The sequence below is a fragment of the Carassius gibelio genome, chromosome A19, assembly GCF_023724105.1.
Source record: "Carassius gibelio isolate Cgi1373 ecotype wild population from Czech Republic chromosome A19, carGib1.2-hapl.c, whole genome shotgun sequence".
Classification (NCBI taxonomy): Eukaryota; Metazoa; Chordata; class Actinopteri; order Cypriniformes; family Cyprinidae; genus Carassius; species Carassius gibelio.
In genome coordinates, this window is record NC_068389.1 from 1133693 (window position 1) to 1153267 (window position 19575).

Here is a 19575-nt window from a genome sequence, read left to right on the forward strand (position 1 = left end):
GTTAGTAATTGGATGAGAGACCGCCTAGGAATACCAGGTGCTTTAAGCTTTTGGGGTTTCTTTCCTACTTTTATAATGTACTGGCGAGTAGATTGGCTGATCTTTAAATAGCCTTCTCTTTGCAGCAGTCTTCGCTTATGGCCATACCAGCCTGGCTATGCCTGATCTTGTCTGATCTCATAAGCTAAGCAGGTTTGGGCCTGGTTAGTGCCTGGATGGGAGACCGCCTGGGAATACCAGGTACTCTAAGCTTTTTTGAAATTTTTCACTTAGTATATAATAATTTTGCCAAAAAATAGAGTCAATGCCCGATCTCTGAATATAAGCAGGTTTGCGCCAGGTTAGTACATGGATGGGAGACTGCCTGGGAATACCAGGTGCTTTAAATGTTTGGATATTTTTCACGAATTATATAAAAATCTTGCAAAAAAAAAAAAGAGTCAATGCCCGATCTCTGAATTTTAGCAGGTTTAGGTCTAGTTAGTACTTGGATGAGAGACCGCCAAGGAATACCAGGTGCTTTAAATGTTTGGATATTTTTCACGAATTATATAATAATCTTGCAACAAAATAAAAAAGAGTCAATGCCCGATCTCTGAATCTTAGCAGGTTTAGATCTGGTTAGTACTTGGATGAGAGACCGCCAAGGAATACCAGGTGCTTTAAGCTTTTGGAATTTTTTCACTTAGTATATAATAAATTTGGCAAAAAATAGAGTCAATGCCCGATCTCTGAATATAAGCAGGTTTGGGCCAGGTTAGTAATTGGATGAGAGACCGCCTAGGAATACCAGGTGCTTTAAGCTTTTGGGGTTTCTTTCCTACTTTTATAATGTACTGGCGAGTAGATTGGCTGATCTTTAAATAGCCTTCTCTTTGCAGCAGTCTTCGCTTATGGCCATACCAGCCTGGCTATGCCCGATCTTGTCTGATCTCGGAAGCTAAGCAGGTTTGGGCCTGGTTAGTGCCTGGATGGGAGACCGCCTGGGAATACCAGGTACTGTAAGCTTTTTTGAAATTTTTCACTTAGTATATAATAATTTTGCCAAAAAAATAGAGTCAATGCCCGATCTCTGAATATAAGCAGGTTTGCGCCAGGTTAGTACATGGATGGGAGACTGCCTGGGAATATCAGGTGCTTTAAATTTTTGGATATTTTTCACGAATTATATAATAATCTTGCAAAAAAAAAAAAAAAAGAAAAAAAAAGAGTCAATGCCCGATCTCTGAATCTTAGTAGGTTTAGGTCTGGTTAGTACTTGGATGAGAGACCGCCAAGGAATACCAGGTGCTTTAAGCTTTTGGAATTTTTTCACTTAGTATATAATAATTTTGCCAAAAAATAGAGTCAATGCCCGATCTCTGAATATAAGCAGGTTTGCGCCAGGTTAGTACATGGATGGGAGACTGCCTGGGAATACCAGGTGCTTTAAATGTTTGGATATTTTTCATGAATTATATAATAATCTTGCAAAAAAAAAAAAAAAAAAAAAAAAGAGTCAATGCCCGATCTCTGAATCTTAGCAGGTTTAGGACTGGTTAGTACTTGGATGAGAGACCGCCAAGGAATACCAGGTGCTTTAAGCTTTTGGAATTTTTTCACTTAGTATATAATAAATTTGGCAAAAAATAGAGTCAATGCCCGATCTCTGAATATAAGCAGGTTTGGGCCAGGTTAGTACATGGATGGGAGACTGCCTGGGAATACCAGGTGCTTTAAATTTTTGGATATTTTTCACGAATTATATAATAATCTTGCAAAAAAAAAAAAAAAAGAAGAAGTCAATGCCCGATCTCTGAATCTTAGCAGGTTAAGGTCTGGTTAGTACTTGAATGATAGACCGCCAAGGAATACCAGGTGCTTTAAGCTTTTGGAATTTTTTCACTTAGTATATAATAAATTTGCCAAAAAATAGAGTCAATGCCCGATCTCTGAATATAAGCAGGTTTGGGCCAGGTTAGTACTTGGATGAGAGACCGCCTAGGAATACCAGGTGCTTTAAGCTTTTGGGGTTTCTTTCCTACTTTTATAATGTACTGGCGAGTAGATTGGCTGATCTTTAAATAGCCTTCTCTTTGCAGCAGTCTTCGCTTATGGCCATACCAGCCTGGCTATGCCCGATCTTGTCTGATCTCGTAAGCTAAGCAGGTTTGGGCCTGGTTTGTGCCTGGATGGGAGACCGCCTGGGAATACCAGGTACTCTAAGCTTTTTTGAAATTTTTCACTTAGTATATAATAATTTTGCCAAAAAATAGAGTCAATGCCCGATCTCTGAATATAAGCAGGTTTGCGCCAGGTTAGTACATGGATGGGAGACTGCCTGGGAATACCAGGTGCTTTAAATGTTTGGATATTTTTCACGAATTATATAAAAATCTTGCAAAAAAAAAAAAAGAGTCAATGCCCGATCTCTGAATTTTAGCAGGTTTAGGTCTAGTTAGTACTTGGATGAGAGACCGCCAAGGAATACCAGGTGCTTTAAGCTTTTGAAATTTTTCACTTAGTATATAATAATTTTGCCAAAAAATAGAGTCAATGCCCGATCTCTGAATATAAGCAGGTTTGCGCCAGGTTAGTACATGGATGGGAGACTGCCTGGGAATACCAGGTGCTTTAAATGTTTGGATATTTTTCACGAATTATATAATAATCTGGCAAAAAAAAAAAAAAAGAAGAAGTCAATGCCCGATCTCTGAATCTTAGCAGGTTAAGGTCTGGTTAGTACTTGAATGATAGACCGCCAAGGAATACCAGGTGCTTTAAGCTTTTGGAATTTTTTCACTTAGTATATAATAAATTTGGCAAAAAATAGAGTCAATGCCCGATCTCTGAATCTTAGCAGGTTTAGGTCTGGTTAGTACTTGGATGAGAGACCGCCAAGGAATACCAGGTGCTTTAAGCTTTTGGAATTTTTTCACTTAGTATATAATAAATTTGGCAAAAAATAGAGTCAATGCCCGATCTCTGAATATAAGCAGGTTTGGGCCAGGTTAGTAATTGGATGAGAGACCGCCTAGGAATAGCAGGTGCTTTAAGCTTTTGGGGTTTCTTTCCTACTTTTATAATGTACTGGCGAGTAGATTGGCTGATCTTTAAATAGCCTTCTCTTTGCAGCAGTCTTCGCTTATGGCCATACCAGCCTGGCTATGCCCGATCTTGTCTGATCTCATAAGCTAAGCAGGTTTGGGCCTGGTTAGTGCCTGGATGGGAGACCGCCTGGGAATACCAGGTACTCTAAGCTTTTTTGAAATTTTTCACTTAGTATATAATAATTTTGCCAAAAAATAGAGCCAATGCCCGATCTCTGAATATAAGCAGGTTTGCGCCAGGTTAGTACATGGATGGGAGACTGCCTGGGAATACCAGGTGCTTTAAATGTTTGGATATTTTTCACGAATTATATAAAAATCTTGCAAAAAAAAAAAAAAGAGTCAATGCCCGATCTCTGAATTTTAGCAGGTTTAGGTCTAGTTAGTACTTGGATGAGAGACCGCCAAGGAATACCAGGTGCTTTAAATGTTTGGATATTTTTCACGAATTATATAATAATCTTGCAACAAAATAAAAAAGAGTCAATGCCCGATCTCTGAATCTTAGCAGGTTTAGATCTGGTTAGTACTTGGATGAGAGACCGCCAAGGAATACCAGGTGCTTTAAGCTTTTGGAATTTTTTCACTTAGTATATAATAAATTTGGCAAAAAATAGAGTCAATGCCCGATCTCTGAATATAAGCAGGTTTGGGCCAGGTTAGTAATTGGATGAGAGACCGCCTAGGAATACCAGGTGCTTTAAGCTTTTGGGGTTTCTTTCCTACTTTTATAATGTACTGGCGAGTAGATTGGCTGATCTTTAAATAGCCTTCTCTTTGCAGCAGTCTTCGCTTATGGCCATACCAGCCTGGCTATGCCCGATCTTGTCTGATCTCGGAAGCTAAGCAGGTTTGGGCCTGGTTAGTGCCTGGATGGGAGACCGCCTGGGAATACCAGGTACTGTAAGCTTTTTTGAAATTTTTCACTTAGTATATAATAATTTTGCCAAAAAAATAGAGTCAATGCCCGATCTCTGAATATAAGCAGGTTTGCGCCAGGTTAGTACATGGATGGGAGACTGCCTGGGAATATCAGGTGCTTTAAATTTTTGGATATTTTTCACGAATTATATAATAATCTTGCAAAAAAAAAAAAAAAAGAAAAAAAAAGAGTCAATGCCCAATCTCTGAATCTTAGTAGGTTTAAGTCTGGTTAGTACTTGGATGAGAGAGCGCCAAGGAATACCAGGTGCTTTAAGCTTTTGGAATTTTTTCACTTAGTATATAATAATTTTGCCAAAAAATAGAGTCAATGCCCGATCTCTGAATATAAGCAGGTTTGCGCCAGGTTAGTACATGGATGGGAGACTGCCTGGGAATACCAGGTGCTTTAAATGTTTGGATATTTTTCATGAATTATATAATAATCTTGCAAAAAAAAAAAAAAAAAAAAAAAAGAGTCAATGCCCGATCTCTGAATCTTAGCAGGTTTAGGTCTGGTTAGTACTTGGATGAGAGACCGCCAAGGAATACCAGGTGCTTTAAGCTTTTGGAATTTTTTCACTTAGTATATAATAAATTTGGCAAAAAATAGAGTCAATGCCCGATCTCTGAATATAAGCAGGTTTGGGCCAGGTTAGTACATGGATGGGAGACTGCCTGGGAATACCAGGTGCTTTAAATTTTTGGATATTTTTCACGAATTATATAATAATCTTGCAAAAAAAAAAAAAAAAAGAAGAAGTCAATGCCCGATCTCTGAATCTTAGCAGGTTAAGGTCTGGTTAGTACTTGAATGATAGACCGCCAAGGAATACCAGGTGCTTTAAGCTTTTGGAATTTTTTCACTTAGTATATAATAAATTTGCCAAAAAATAGAGTCAATGCCCGATCTCTGAATATAAGCAGGTTTGGGCCAGGTTAGTACTTGGATGAGAGACCGCCTAGGAATACCAGGTGCTTTAAGCTTTTGGGGTTTCTTTCCTACTTTTATAATGTACTGGCGAGTAGATTGGCTGATCTTTAAATAGCCTTCTCTTTGCAGCAGTCTTCGCTTATGGCCATACCAGCCTGGCTATGCCCGATCTTGTCTGATCTCGTAAGCTAAGCAGGTTTGGGCCTGGTTAGTGCCTGGATGGGAGACCGCCTGGGAATACCAGGTACTCTAAGCTTTTTTGAAATTTTTCACTTAGTATATAATAATTTTGCCAAAAAATAGAGTCAATGCCCGATCTCTGAATATAAGCAGGTTTGCGCCAGGTTAGTACATGGATGGGAGACTGCCTGGGAATACCAGGTGCTTTAAATGTTTGGATATTTTTCACAAATTATATAAAAATCTTGCAAAAAAAAAAAAAAGAGTCAATGCCCGATCTCTGAATTTTAGCAGGTTTAGGTCTAGTTAGTACTTGGATGAGAGACCGCCAAGGAATACCAGGTGCTTTAAATGTTTGGATATTTTTCACGAATTATATAATAATCTTGCAACAAAATAAAAAAGAGTCAATGCCCGATCTCTGAATCTTAGCAGGTTTAGATCTGGTTAGTACTTGGATGAGAGACCGCCAAGGAATACCAGGTGCTTTAAGCTTTTGGAATTTTTTCACTTAGTATATAATAAATTTGGCAAAAAATAGAGTCAATGCCCGATCTCTGAATATAAGCAGGTTTGGGCCAGGTTAGTAATTGGATGAGAGACCGCCTAGGAATACCAGGTGCTTTAAGCTTTTGGGGTTTCTTTCCTACTTTTATAATGTACTGGCGAGTAGATTGGCTGATCTTTAAATAGCCTTCTCTTTGCAGCAGTCTTCGCTTATGGCCATACCAGCCTGGCTATGCCCGATCTTGTCTGATCTCGGAAGCTAAGCAGGTTTGGGCCTGGTTAGTGCCTGGATGGGAGACCGCCTGGGAATACCAGGTACTGTAAGCTTTTTTGAAATTTTTCACTTAGTATATAATAATTTTGCCAAAAAAATAGAGTCAATGCCCGATCTCTGAATATAAGCAGGTTTGCGCCAGGTTAGTACATGGATGGGAGACTGCCTGGGAATATCAGGTGCTTTAAATTTTTGGATATTTTTCACGAATTATATAATAATCTTGCAAAAAAAAAAAAAAAAGAAAAAAAAAGAGTCAATGCCCGATCTCTGAATCTTAGTAGGTTTAGGTCTGGTTAGTACTTGGATGAGAGACCGCCAAGGAATACCAGGTGCTTTAAGCTTTTGGAATTTTTTCACTTAGTATATAATAATTTTGCCAAAAAATAGAGTCAATGCCCGATCTCTGAATATAAGCAGGTTTGCGCCAGGTTAGTACATGGATGGGAGACTGCCTGGGAATACCAGGTGCTTTAAATGTTTGGATATTTTTCATGAATTATATAATAATCTTGCAAAAAAAAAAAAAAAAAAAAAAAAAGAGTCAATGCCCGATCTCTGAATCTTAGCAGGTTTAGGACTGGTTAGTACTTGGATGAGAGACCGCCAAGGAATACCAGGTGCTTTAAGCTTTTGGAATTTTTTCACTTAGTATATAATAAATTTGGCAAAAAATAGAGTCAATGCCCGATCTCTGAATATAAGCAGGTTTGGGCCAGGTTAGTACATGGATGGGAGACTGCCTGGGAACACCAGGTGCTTTAAATTTTTGGATATTTTTCACGAATTATATAATAATCTTGCAAAAAAAAAAAAAAAAAGAAGAAGTCAATGCCCGATCTCTGAATCTTAGCAGGTTAAGGTCTGGTTAGTACTTGAATGATAGACCGCCAAGGAATACCAGGTGCTTTAAGCTTTTGGAATTTTTTCACTTAGTATATAATAAATTTGCCAAAAAATAGAGTCAATGCCCGATCTCTGAATATAAGCAGGTTTGGGCCAGGTTAGTACTTGGATGAGAGACCGCCTAGGAATACCAGGTGCTTTAAGCTTTTGGGGTTTCTTTCCTACTTTTATAATGTACTGGCGAGTAGATTGGCTGATCTTTAAATAGCCTTCTCTTTGCAGCAGTCTTCGCTTATGGCCATACCAGCCTGGCTATGCCCGATCTTGTCTGATCTCGTAAGCTAAGCAGGTTTGGGCCTGGTTAGTGCCTGGATGGGAGACCGCCTGGGAATACCAGGTACTCTAAGCTTTTTTGAAATTTTTCACTTAGTATATAATAATTTTGCCAAAAAATAGAGTCAATGCCCGATCTCTGAATATAAGCAGGTTTGCGCCAGGTTAGTACATGGATGGGAGACTGCCTGGGAATACCAGGTGCTTTAAATATTTGGATATTTTTCACGAATTATATAAAAATCTTGCAAAAAAAAAAAAAAAGAGTCAATGCCCGATCTCTGAATTTTAGCAGGTTTAGGTCTAGTTAGTACTTGGATGAGAGACCGCCAAGGAATACCAGGTGCTTTAAGCTTTTGAAATTTTTCACTTAGTATATAATAATTTTGCCAAAAAATAGAGTCAATGCCCGATCTCTGAATATAAGCAGGTTTGCGCCAGGTTAGTACATGGATGGGAGACTGCCTGGGAATACCAGGTGCTTTAAATGTTTGGATATTTTTCACGAATTATATAATAATCTGGCAAAAAAAAAAAAAAAGAAGAAGTCAATGCCCGATCTCTGAATCTTAGCAGGTTAAGGTCTGGTTAGTACTTGAATGATAGACCGCCAAGGAATACCAGGTGCTTTAAGCTTTTGGAATTTTTTCACTTAGTATATAATAAATTTGGCAATAAATAGAGTCAATGCCCGATCTCTGAATCTTAGCAGGTTTAGGTCTGGTTAGTACTTGGATGAGAGACCGCCAAGGAATACCAGGTGCTTTAAGCTTTTGGAATTTTTTCACTTAGTATATAATAAATTTGGCAAAAAATAGAGTCAATGCCCGATCTCTGAATATAAGCAGGTTTGGGCCAGGTTAGTAATTGGATGAGAGACCGCCTAGGAATAGCAGGTGCTTTAAGCTTTTGGGGTTTCTTTCCTACTTTTATAATGTACTGGCGAGTAGATTGGCTGATCTTTAAATAGCCTTCTCTTTGCAGCAGTCTTCGCTTATGGCCATACCAGCCTGGCTATGCCCGATCTTGTCTGATCTCATAAGCTAAGCAGGTTTGGGCCTGGTTAGTGCCTGGATGGGAGACCGCCTGGGAATACCAGGTACTCTAAGCTTTTTTGAAATTTTTCACTTAGTATATAATAATTTTGCCAAAAAATAGAGCCAATGCCCGATCTCTGAATATAAGCAGGTTTGCGCCAGGTTAGTACATGGATGGGAGACTGCCTGGGAATACCAGGTGCTTTAAATGTTTGGATATTTTTCACGAATTATATAATAATCTTGCAACAAAATAAAAAAGAGTCAATGCCCGATCTCTGAATCTTAGCAGGTTTAGATCTGGTTAGTACTTGGATGAGAGACCGCCAAGGAATACCAGGTGCTTTAAGCTTTTGGAATTTTTTCACTTAGTATATAATAAATTTGGCAAAAAATAGAGTCAATGTCCGATCTCTGAATATAAGCAGGTTTGGGCCAGGTTAGTAATTGGATGAGAGACCGCCTAGGAATAGCAGGTGCATTAAGCTTTTGGGGTTTCTTTCCTACTTTTATAATGTACTGGCGAGTAGATTGGCTGATCTTTAAATAGCCTTCTCTTTGCAGCAGTCTTCGCTTATGGCCATACCAGCCTGGCTATGCCCGATCTTGTCTGATCTCGGAAGCTAAGCAGGTTTGGGCCTGGTTAGTGCCTGGATGGGAGACCGCCTGGGAATACCAGGTACTGTAAGCTTTTTTGAAATTTTTCACTTAGTATATAATAATTTTGCCAAAAAATAGAGTCAATGCCCGATCTCTGAATATAAGCAGGTTTGCGCCAGGTTAGTACATGGATGGGAGACTGCCTGGGAATATCAGGTGCTTTAAATTTTTGGATATTTTTCACGAATTATATAATAATCTTGCAAAAAAAAAAAAAAAAAGAAAAAAAAAGAGTCAATGCCCGATCTCTGAATCTTAGTAGGTTTAGGTCTGGTTAGTACTTGGATGAGAGACCGCCAAGGAATACCAGGTGCTTTAAGCTTTTGGAATTTTTTCACTTAGTATATAATAAATTTGGCAAAAAATAGAGTCAATGCCCGATCTCTGAATATAAGCAGGTTTGGGCCAGGTTAGTACATGGATGGGAGACTGCCTGGGAATACCAGGTGCTTTAAATTTTTGGATATTTTTCACGAATTATATAATAATCTTGCAAAAAAAAAAAAAAAAGAAGAAGTCAATGCCCGATCTCTGAATCTTAGCAGGTTAAGGTCTGGTTAGTACTTGAATGATAGACCGCCAAGGAATACCAGGTGCTTTAAGCTTTTGGAATTTTTTCACTTAGTATATAATAAATTTGCCAAAAAATAGAGTCAATGCCCGATCTCTGAATATAAGCAGGTTTGGGCCAGGTTAGTACTTGGATGAGAGACCGCCTAGGAATACCAGGTGCTTTAAGCTTTTGGGGTTTCTTTCCTACTTTTATAATGTACTGGCGAGTAGATTGGCTGATCTTTAAATAGCCTTCTCTTTGCAGCAGTCTTCGCTTATGGCCATACCAGCCTGGCTATGCCCGATCTTGTCTGATCTCGTAAGCTAAGCAGGTTTGGGCCTGGTTAGTGCCTGGATGGGAGACCGCCTGGGAATACCAGGTACTCTAAGCTTTTTTGAAATTTTTCACTTAGTATATAATAATTTTGCCAAAAAATAGAGTCAATGCCCGATCTCTGAATATAAGCAGGTTTGCGCCAGGTTAGTACATGGATGGGAGACTGCCTGGGAATACCAGGTGCTTTAAATGTTTGGATATTTTTCACGAATTATATAAAAATCTTGCAAAAAAAAAAAAAAGAGTCAATGCCCGATCTCTGAATTTTAGCAGGTTTAGGTCTAGTTAGTACTTGGATGAGAGACCGCCAAGGAATACCAGGTGCTTTAAATGTTTGGATATTTTTCACGAATTATATAATAATCTTGCAACAAAATAAAAAAGAGTCAATGCCCGATCTCTGAATCTTAGCAGGTTTAGATCTGGTTAGTACTTGGATGAGAGACCGCCAAGGAATACCAGGTGCTTTAAGCTTTTGGAATTTTTTCACTTAGTATATAATAAATTTGGCAAAAAATAGAGTCAATGCCCGATCTCTGAATATAAGCAGGTTTGGGCCAGGTTAGTAATTGGATGAGAGACCGCCTAGGAATACCAGGTGCTTTAAGCTTTTGGGGTTTCTTTCCTACTTTTATAATGTACTGGCGAGTAGATTGGCTGATCTTTAAATAGCCTTCTCTTTGCAGCAGTCTTCGCTTATGGCCATACCAGCCTGGCTATGCCCGATCTTGTCTGATCTCGGAAGCTAAGCAGGTTTGGGCCTGGTTAGTGCCTGGATGGGAGACCGCCTGGGAATACCAGGTACTGTAAGCTTTTTTGAAATTTTTCACTTAGTATATAATAATTTTGCCAAAAAAATAGAGTCAATGCCCGATCTCTGAATATAAGCAGGTTTGCGCCAGGTTAGTACATGGATGGGAGACTGCCTGGGAATATCAGGTGCTTTAAATTTTTGGATATTTTTCACGAATTATATAATAATCTTGCAAAAAAAAAAAAAAAAGAAAAAAAAAGAGTCAATGCCCGATCTCTGAATCTTAGTAGGTTTAGGTCTGGTTAGTACTTGGATGAGAGTCCGCCAAGGAATACCAGGTGCTTTAAGCTTTTGGAATTTTTTCACTTAGTATATAATAATTTTGCCAAAAAATAGAGTCAATGCCCGATCTCTGAATATAAGCAGGTTTGCGCCAGGTTAGTACATGGATGGGAGACTGCCTGGGAATACCAGGTGCTTTAAATGTTTGGATATTTTTCATGAATTATATAATAATCTTTCAAAAAAAAAAAAAAAAAAAAAAAAGAGTCAATGCCCGATCTCTGAATCTTAGCAGGTTTAGGACTGGTTAGTACTTGGATGAGAGACCGCCAAGGAATACCAGGTGCTTTAAGCTTTTGGAATTTTTTCACTTAGTATATAATAAATTTGGCAAAAAATAGAGTCAATGCCCGATCTCTGAATATAAGCAGGTTTGGGCCAGGTTAGTACATGGATGGGAGACTGCCTGGGAATACCAGGTGCTTTAAATTTTTGGATATTTTTCACGAATTATATAATAATCTTGCAAAAAAAAAAAAAAAAAGAAGAAGTCAATGCCCGATCTCTGAATCTTAGCAGGTTAAGGTCTGGTTAGTACTTGAATGATAGACCGCCAAGGAATACCAGGTGCTTTAAGCTTTTGGAATTTTTTCACTTAGTATATAATAAATTTGCCAAAAAATAGAGTCAATGCCCGATCTCTGAATATAAGCAGGTTTGGGCCAGGTTAGTACTTGGATGAGAGACCGCCTAGGAATACCAGGTGCTTTAAGCTTTTGGGGTTTCTTTCCTACTTTTATAATGCACTGGCGAGTAGATTGGCTGATCTTTAAATAGCCTTCTCTTTGCAGCAGTCTTCGCTTATGGCCATACCAGCCTGGCTATGCCCGATCTTGTCTGATCTCGTAAGCTAAGCAGGTTTGGGCCTGGTTAGTGCCTGGATGGGAGACCGCCTGGGAATACCAGGTACTCTAAGCTTTTTTGAAATTTTTCACTTAGTATATAATAATTTTGCCAAAAAATAGAGTCAATGCCCGATCTCTGAATATAAGCAGGTTTGCGCCAGGTTAGTACATGGATGGGAGACTGCCTGGGAATACCAGGTGCTTTAAATGTTTGGATATTTTTCACGAATTATATAAAAATCTTGCAAAAAAAAAAAAAGAGTCAATGCCCGATCTCTGAATTTTAGCAGGTTTAGGTCTAGTTAGTACTTGGATGAGAGACCGCCAAGGAATACCAGGTGCTTTAAGCTTTTGAAATTTTTCACTTAGTATATAATAATTTTGCCAAAAAATAGAGTCAATGCCCGATCTCTGAATATAAGCAGGTTTGCGCCAGGTTAGTACATGGATGGGAGACTGCCTGGGAATACCAGGTGCTTTAAATGTTTGGATATTTTTCACGAATTATATAATAATCTGGCAAAAAAAAAAAAAAAAAGAAGAAGTCAATGCCCGATCTCTGAATCTTAGCAGGTTAAGGTCTGGTTAGTACTTGAATGATAGACCGCCAAGGAATACCAGGTGCTTTAAGCTTTTGGAATTTTTTCACTTAGTATATAATAAATTTTGCAAAAAATAGAGTCAATGCCCGATCTCTGAATCTTAGCAGGTTTAGGTCTGGTTAGTACTTGGATGAGAGACCGCCAAGGAATACCAGGTGCTTTAAGCTTTTGGAATTTTTTCACTTAGTATATAATAAATTTGGCAAAAAATAGAGTCAATGCCCGATCTCTGAATATAAGCAGGTTTGGGCCAGGTTAGTAATTGGATGAGAGACCGCCTAGGAATAGCAGGTGCTTTAAGCTTTTGGGGTTTCTTTCCTACTTTTATAATGTACTGGCGAGTAGATTGGCTGATCTTTAAATAGCCTTCTCTTTGCAGCAGTCTTCGCTTATGGCCATACCAGCCTGGCTATGCCCGATCTTGTCTGATCTCATAAGCTAAGCAGGTTTGGGCCTGGTTAGTGCCTGGATGGGAGACCGCCTGGGAATACCAGGTACTCTAAGCTTTTTTGAAATTTTTCACTTAGTATATAATAATTTTGCCAAAAAATAGAGCCAATGCCCGATCTCTGAATATAAGCAGGTTTGCGCCAGGTTAGTACATGGATGGGAGACTGCCTGGGAATACCAGGTGCTTTAAATGTTTGGATATTTTTCACGAATTATATAATAATCTTGCAACAAAATAAAAAAGAGTCAATGCCCGATCTCTGAATCTTAGCAGGTTTAGATCTGGTTAGTACTTGGATGAGAGACCGCCAAGGAATACCAGGTGCTTTAAGCTTTTGGAATTTTTTCACTTAGTATATAATAAATTTGGCAAAAAATAGAGTCAATGCCCGATCTCTGAATATAAGCAGGTTTGGGCCAGGTTAGTAATTGGATGAGAGACTGCCTAGGAATACCAGGTGCTTTAAGCTTTTGGGGTTTCTTTCCTACTTTTATAATGTACTGGCGAGTAGATTGGCTGATCTTTAAATAGCCTTCTCTTTGCAGCAGTCTTCGCTTATGGCCATACCAGCCTGGCTATGCCCGATCTTGTCTGATCTCGGAAGCTAAGCAGGTTTGGGCCTGGTTAGTGCCTGGATGGGAGACCGCCTGGGAATACCAGGTACTGTAAGCTTTTTTGAAATTTTTCACTTAGTATATAATAATTTTGCCAAAAAAATAGAGTCAATGCCCGATCTCTGAATATAAGCAGGTTTGCGCCAGGTTAGTACATGGATGGGAGACTGCCTGGGAATATCAGGTGCTTTAAATTTTTGGATATTTTTCACGAATTATATAATAATCTTGCAAAAAAAAAAAAAAAAGAAAAAAAAAGAGTCAATGCCCGATCTCTGAATCTTAGTAGGTTTAGGTCTGGTTAGTACTTGGATGAGAGACCGCCAAGGAATACCAGGTGCTTTAAGCTTTTGGAATTTTTTCACTTAGTATATAATAATTTTGCCAAAAAATAGAGTCAATGCCCGATCTCTGAATATAAGCAGGTTTGCGCCAGGTTAGTACATGGATGGGAGACTGCCTGGGAATACCAGGTGCTTTAAATGTTTGGATATTTTTCATGAATTATATAATAATCTTGCAAAAAAAAAAAAAAAAAAAAAAAGAGTCAATGCCCGATCTCTGAATCTTAGCAGGTTTAGGTCTGGTTAGTACTTGGATGAGAGACCGCCAAGGAATACCAGGTGCTTTAAGCTTTTGGAATTTTTTCACTTAGTATATAATAAATTTGGCAAAAAATAGAGTCAATGCCCGATCTCTGAATATAAGCAGGTTTGGGCCAGGTTAGTACATGGATGGGAGACTGCCTGGGAATACCAGGTGCTTTAAATTTTTGGATATTTTTCACGAATTATATAATAATCTTGCAAAAAAAAAAAAAAAAAGAAGAAGTCAATGCCCGATCTCTGAATCTTAGCAGGTTAAGGTCTGGTTAGTACTTGAATGATAGACCGCCAAGGAATACCAGGTGCTTTAAGCTTTTGGAATTTTTTCACTTAGTATATAATAAATTTGGCAAAAAATAGAGTCAATGCCCGATCTCTGAATATAAGCAGGTTTGGGCCAGGTTAGTACTTGGATGAGAGACCGCCTAGGAATACCAGGTGCTTTAAGCTTTTGGGGTTTCTTTCCTACTTTTATAATGTACTGGCGAGTAGATTGGCTGATCTTTAAATAGCCTTCTCTTTGCAGCAGTCTTCGCTTATGGCCATACCAGCCTGGCTATGCCCGATCTTGTCTGATCTCGTAAGCTAAGCAGGTTTGGGCCTGGTTAGTGCCTGGATGGGAGACCGCCTGGGAATACCAGGTACTCTAAGCTTTTTTGAAATTTTTCACTTAGTATATAATAATTTTGCCAAAAAATAGAGTCAATGCCCGATCTCTGAATATAAGCAGGTTTGCGCCAGGTTAGTACATGGATGGGAGACTGCCTGGGAATACCAGGTGCTTTAAATGTTTGGATATTTTTCACGAATTATATAAAAATATTGCAAAAAAAAAAAAAGAGTCAATGCCCGATCTCTGAATTTTAGCAGGTTTAGGTCTAGTTAGTACTTGGATGAGAGACCGCCAAGGAATACCAGGTGCTTTAAGCTTTTGAAATTTTTCACTTAGTATATAATAATTTTGCCAAAAAATAGAGTCAATGCCCGATCTCTGAATATAAGCAGGTTTGCGCCAGGTTAGTACATGGATGGGAGACTGCCTGGGAATACCAGGTGCTTTAAATGTTTGGATATTTTTCACGAATTATATAATAATCTTGCAAAAAAAAAAAAAAAAAAAAAAAAGAGTCAATGCCCGATCTCTGAATCTTAGCAGGTTTAGGTCTGGTTAGTACTTGGATGAGAGACCGCCAAGGAATACCAGGTGCTTTAAGCTTTTGGAATTTTTTCACTTAGTATATAATAAATTTGGCAAAAAATAGAGTCAATGTCCGATCTCTGAATATAAGCAGGTTTGGGCCAGGTTAGTAATTGGATGAGAGACCGCCTAGGAATAGCAGGTGCTTTAAGCTTTTGGGGTTTCTTTCCTACTTTTATAATGTACTGGCGAGTAGATTGGCTGATCTTTAAATAGCCTTCTCTTTGCAGCAGTCTTCGCTTATGGCCATACCAGCCTGGCTATGCCCGATCTTGTCTGATCTCGGAAGCTAAGCAGGTTTGGGCCTGGTTAGTGCCTGGATGGGAGACCGCCTGGGAATACCAGGTACTGTAAGCTTTTTTGAAATTTTTCACTTAGTATATAATAATTTTGCCAAAAAATAGAGTCAATGCCCGATCTCTGAATATAAGCAGGTTTGCGCCAGGTTAGTACATGGATGGGAGACTGCCTGGGAATATCAGGTGCTTTAAATTTTTGGATATTTTTCACGAATTATATAATAATCTTGCAAAAAAAAAAAAAAAAAGAAAAAAAAAGAGTCAATGCCCGATCTCTGAATCTTAGTAGGTTTAGGTCTGGTTAGTACTTGGATGAGAGACCGCCAAGGAATACCAGGTGCTTTAAGCTTTTGGAATTTTTTCACTTAGTATATAATAATTTTGCCAAAAAATAGAGAAAATGCCCGATCTCTGAATATAAGCAGGTTTGCGCCAGGTTAGTACATGGATGGGAGACTGCCTGGGAATACCAGGTGCTTTAAATTTTTGGATATTTTTCACGAATTATATAATAATCTTGCAAAAAAAAAAAAAAAAAGAAGTCAATGCCCGATCTCTGAATCTTAGCAGGTTAAGGTCTGGTTAGTACTTGAATGATAGACCGCCAAGGAATACCAGGTGCTTTAAGCTTTTGGAATTTTTTCACTTAGTATATAATAAATTTGCCAAAAAATAGAGTCAATGCCCGATCTCTGAATATAAGCAGGTTTGGGCCAGGTTAGTACTTGGATGAGAGACCGCCTAGGAATACCAGGTGCTTTAAGCTTTTGGGGTTTCTTTCCTACTTTTATAATGTACTGGCGAGTAGATTGGCTGATCTCTAAATAGCCTTCTCTTTGCAGCAGTCTTCGCTTATGGCCATACCAGCCTGGCTATGCCCGATCTTGTCTGATCTCGTAAGCTAAGCAGGTTTGGGCCTGGTTAGTGCCTGGATGGGAGACCGCCTGGGAATACCAGGTACTCTAAGCTTTTTTGAAATTTTTCACTTAGTATATAATAATTTTGCCAAAAAATAGAGTCAATGCCCGATCTCTGAATATAAGCAGGTTTGCGCCAGGTTAGTACATGGATGGGAGACTGCCTGGGAATACCAGGTGCTTTAAATGTTTGGATATTTTTCACGAATTATATAAAAATCTTGCAAAAAAAAAAAAAGAGTCAATGCCCGATCTCTGAATTTTAGCAGGTTTAGGTCTAGTTAGTACTTGGATGAGAGACCGCCAAGGAATACCAGGTGCTTTAAATGTTTGGATATTTTTCACGAATTATATAATAATCTTGCAACAAAATAAAAAAGAGTCAATGCCCGATCTCTGAATCTTAGCAGGTTTAGATCTGGTTAGTACTTGGATGAGAGACCGCCAAGGAATACCAGGTGCTTTAAGCTTTTGGAATTTTTTCACTTAGTATATAATAAATTTGGCAAAAAATAGAGTCAATGCCCGATCTCTGAATATAAGCAGGTTTGGGCCAGGTTAGTAATTGGATGAGAGACCGCCTAGGAATACCAGGTGCTTTAAGCTTTTGGGGTTTCTTTCCTACTTTTATAATGTACTGGCGAGTAGATTGGCTGATCTTTAAATAGCCTTCTCTTTGCAGCAGTCTTCGCTTATGGCCATACCAGCCTGGCTATGCCCGATCTTGTCTGATCTCGGAAGCTAAGCAGGTTTGGGCCTGGTTAGTGCCTGGATGGGAGACCGCCTGGGAATACCAGGTACTGTAAGCTTTTTTGAAATTTTTCACTTAGTATATAATAATTTTGCCAAAAAAATAGAGTCAATGCCCGATCTCTGAATATAAGCAGGTTTGCGCCAGGTTAGTACATGGATGGGAGACTGCCTGGGAATATCAGGTGCTTTAAATTTTTGGATATTTTTCACGAATTATATAATAATCTTGCAAAAAAAAAAAAAAAAGAAAAAAAAAGAGTCAATGCCCGATCTCTGAATCTTAGTAGGTTTAGGTCTGGTTAGTACTTGGATGAGAGACCGCCAAGGAATACCAGGTGCTTTAAGCTTTTGGAATTTTTTCACTTAGTATATAATAATTTTGCCAAAAAATAGAGTCAATGCCCGATCTCTGAATATAAGCAGGTTTGCGCCAGGTTAGTACATGGATGGGAGACTGCCTGGGAATACCAGGTGCTTTAAATGTTTGGATATTTTTCATGAATTATATAATAATCTTGCAAAAAAAAAAAAAAAGAGTCAATGCCCGATCTCTGAATCTTAGCAGGTTTAGGACTGGTTAGTACTTGGATGAGAGACCGCCAAGGAATACCAGGTGCTTTAAGCTTTTGGAATTTTTTCACTTAGTATATAATAAATTTGGCAAAAAATAGAGTCAATGCCCGATCTCTGAATATAAGCAGGTTTGGGCCAGGTTAGTACATGGATGGGAGACTGCCTGGGAATACCAGGTGCTTTAAATTTTTGGATATTTTTCACGAATTATATAATAATCTTGCAAAAAAAAAAAAAAAAAGAAGAAGTCAATGCCCGATCTCTGAATCTTAGCAGGTTAAGGTCTGGTTAGTACTTGAATGATAGACCGCCAAGGAATACCAGGTGCTTTAAGCTTTTGGAATTTTTTCACTTAGTATATAATAAATTTGCCAAAAAATAGAGTCAATGCCCGATCTCTGAATATAAGCAGGTTTGGGCCAGGTTAGTACTTGGATGAGAGACCGCCTAGGAATACCAGGTGCTTTAAGCTTTTGGGGTTTCTTTCCTACTTTTATAATGTACTGGCGAGTAGATTGGCTGATCTTTAAATAGCCTTCTCTTTGCAGCAGTCTTCGCTTATGGCCATACCAGCCTGGCTATGCCCGATCTTGTCTGATCTCGTAAGCTAAGCAGGTTTGGGCCTGGTTAGTGCCTGGATGGGAGACCGCCTGGGAATACCAGGTACTCTAAGCTTTTTTGAAATTTTTCACTTAGTATATAATAATTTTGCCAAAAAATAGAGTCAATGCCCGATCTCTGAATATAAGCAGGTTTGCGCCAGGTTAGTACATGGATGGGAGACTGCCTGGGAATACCAGGTGCTTTAAATGTTTGGATATTTTTCACGAATTATATAAAAATCTTGCAAAAAAAAAAAAAGAGTCAATGCCCGATCTCTGAATTTTAGCAGGTTTAGGTCTAGTTAGTACTTGGATGAGAGACCGCCAAGGAATACCAGGTGCTTTAAGCTTTTGAAATTTTTCACTTAGTATATAATAATTTTGCCAAAAAATAGAGTCAATGCCCGATCTCTGAATATAAGCAGGTTTGCGCCAGGTTAGTACATGGATGGGAGACTGCCTGGGAATACCAGGTGCTTTAAATGTTTGGATATTTTTCACGAATTATATAATAATCTGGCAAAAAAAAAAAAAAGAAGAAGTCAATGCCCGATCTCTGAATCTTAGCAGGTTAAGGTCTGGTTAGTACTTGAATGATAGACCGCCAAGGAATACCAGGTGCTTTAAGCTTTTGGAATTTTTTCACTTAGTATATAATAAATTTGGCAAAAAATAGAGTCAATGCCCGATCTCTGAATCTTAGCAGGTTTAGGTCTGGTTAGTACTTGGATGAGAGACCGCCAAGGAATACCAGGTGCTTTAAGCTTTTGGAATTTTTTCACTTAGTATATAATAAATTTGGCAAAAAATAGAGTCAATGCCCGATCTCTGAATATAAGCAGGTTTGGGCCAGGTTAGTAATTGGATGAGAGACCGCCTAGGAATAGCAGGTGCTTTAAGCTTTTGGGGTTTCTTTCCTACTTTTATAATGTACTGGCGAGTAGATTGGCTGATCTTTAAATAGCCTTCTCTTTGCAGCAGTCTTCGCTTATGGCCATACCAGCCTGGCTATGCCCGATCTTGTCTGATCTCATAAGCTAAGCAGGTTTGGGCCTGGTTAGTGCCTGGATGGGAGACCGCCTGGGAATACCAGGTACTCTAAGCTTTTTTGAAATTTTTCACTTAGTATATAATAATTTTGCCAAAAAATAGAGCCAATGCCCGATCTCTGAATATAAGCAGGTTTGCGCCAGGTTAGTACATGGATGGGAGACTGCCTGGGAATACCAGGTGCTTTAAATGTTTGGATATTTTTCACGAATTATATAATAATCTTGCAACAAAATAAAAAAGAGTCAATGCCCGATCTCTGAATCTTAGCAGGTTTAGATCTGGTTAGTACTTGGATGA

The 19575-nt window shown here is 38.7% G+C and overlaps 8 non-coding genes and 13 pseudogenes across 8 annotated transcripts; all 21 read left to right on the plus strand.

The window, feature by feature from the left end:
* The first annotated feature begins 133 nt into the window (after positions 1-133).
* LOC127936812 (uncharacterized) lies at positions 134-252 on the plus strand (annotated as a pseudogene).
* A 637-nt stretch (positions 253-889) lies between these two features.
* On the plus strand, positions 890-1008 carry LOC127937669 (5S ribosomal RNA). The gene has a single exon (XR_008148454.1). It is a non-coding gene; the product is annotated as a 5S ribosomal RNA (ribosomal RNA).
* A 1081-nt stretch (positions 1009-2089) lies between these two features.
* On the plus strand, positions 2090-2208 carry LOC127937079 (uncharacterized; annotated as a pseudogene).
* A 914-nt stretch (positions 2209-3122) lies between these two features.
* LOC127937375 (uncharacterized) lies at positions 3123-3241 on the plus strand (annotated as a pseudogene).
* Positions 3242-3880: 639 nt separating this feature from the next.
* On the plus strand, positions 3881-3999 carry LOC127937670 (5S ribosomal RNA). The gene has a single exon (XR_008148455.1). It is a non-coding gene; the product is annotated as a 5S ribosomal RNA (ribosomal RNA).
* A 1082-nt stretch (positions 4000-5081) lies between these two features.
* LOC127936512 (uncharacterized) lies at positions 5082-5200 on the plus strand (annotated as a pseudogene).
* Positions 5201-5839: 639 nt separating this feature from the next.
* On the plus strand, positions 5840-5958 carry LOC127937671 (5S ribosomal RNA). The gene has a single exon (XR_008148456.1). It is a non-coding gene; the product is annotated as a 5S ribosomal RNA (ribosomal RNA).
* Positions 5959-7041: 1083 nt separating this feature from the next.
* Positions 7042-7160, plus strand: LOC127936513 (uncharacterized; annotated as a pseudogene).
* A 916-nt stretch (positions 7161-8076) lies between these two features.
* On the plus strand, positions 8077-8195 carry LOC127937376 (uncharacterized; annotated as a pseudogene).
* A 498-nt stretch (positions 8196-8693) lies between these two features.
* LOC127937672 (5S ribosomal RNA) lies at positions 8694-8812 on the plus strand. The gene has a single exon (XR_008148457.1). It is a non-coding gene; the product is annotated as a 5S ribosomal RNA (ribosomal RNA).
* Positions 8813-9606: 794 nt separating this feature from the next.
* LOC127936514 (uncharacterized) lies at positions 9607-9725 on the plus strand (annotated as a pseudogene).
* A 639-nt stretch (positions 9726-10364) lies between these two features.
* Positions 10365-10483, plus strand: LOC127937675 (5S ribosomal RNA). The gene has a single exon (XR_008148459.1). It is a non-coding gene; the product is annotated as a 5S ribosomal RNA (ribosomal RNA).
* A 1082-nt stretch (positions 10484-11565) lies between these two features.
* LOC127936515 (uncharacterized) lies at positions 11566-11684 on the plus strand (annotated as a pseudogene).
* Positions 11685-12600: 916 nt separating this feature from the next.
* Positions 12601-12719, plus strand: LOC127937377 (uncharacterized; annotated as a pseudogene).
* A 498-nt stretch (positions 12720-13217) lies between these two features.
* On the plus strand, positions 13218-13336 carry LOC127937676 (5S ribosomal RNA). The gene has a single exon (XR_008148460.1). It is a non-coding gene; the product is annotated as a 5S ribosomal RNA (ribosomal RNA).
* A 1081-nt stretch (positions 13337-14417) lies between these two features.
* Positions 14418-14536, plus strand: LOC127936516 (uncharacterized; annotated as a pseudogene).
* A 783-nt stretch (positions 14537-15319) lies between these two features.
* LOC127937677 (5S ribosomal RNA) lies at positions 15320-15438 on the plus strand. Its single transcript, XR_008148461.1, has one exon. It is a non-coding gene; the product is annotated as a 5S ribosomal RNA (ribosomal RNA).
* A 792-nt stretch (positions 15439-16230) lies between these two features.
* On the plus strand, positions 16231-16349 carry LOC127936517 (uncharacterized; annotated as a pseudogene).
* Positions 16350-16987: 638 nt separating this feature from the next.
* LOC127937678 (5S ribosomal RNA) lies at positions 16988-17106 on the plus strand. The gene has a single exon (XR_008148462.1). It is a non-coding gene; the product is annotated as a 5S ribosomal RNA (ribosomal RNA).
* A 1073-nt stretch (positions 17107-18179) lies between these two features.
* Positions 18180-18298, plus strand: LOC127936519 (uncharacterized; annotated as a pseudogene).
* Positions 18299-19211: 913 nt separating this feature from the next.
* Positions 19212-19330, plus strand: LOC127937378 (uncharacterized; annotated as a pseudogene).
* Positions 19331-19575: the final 245 nt, after the last annotated feature.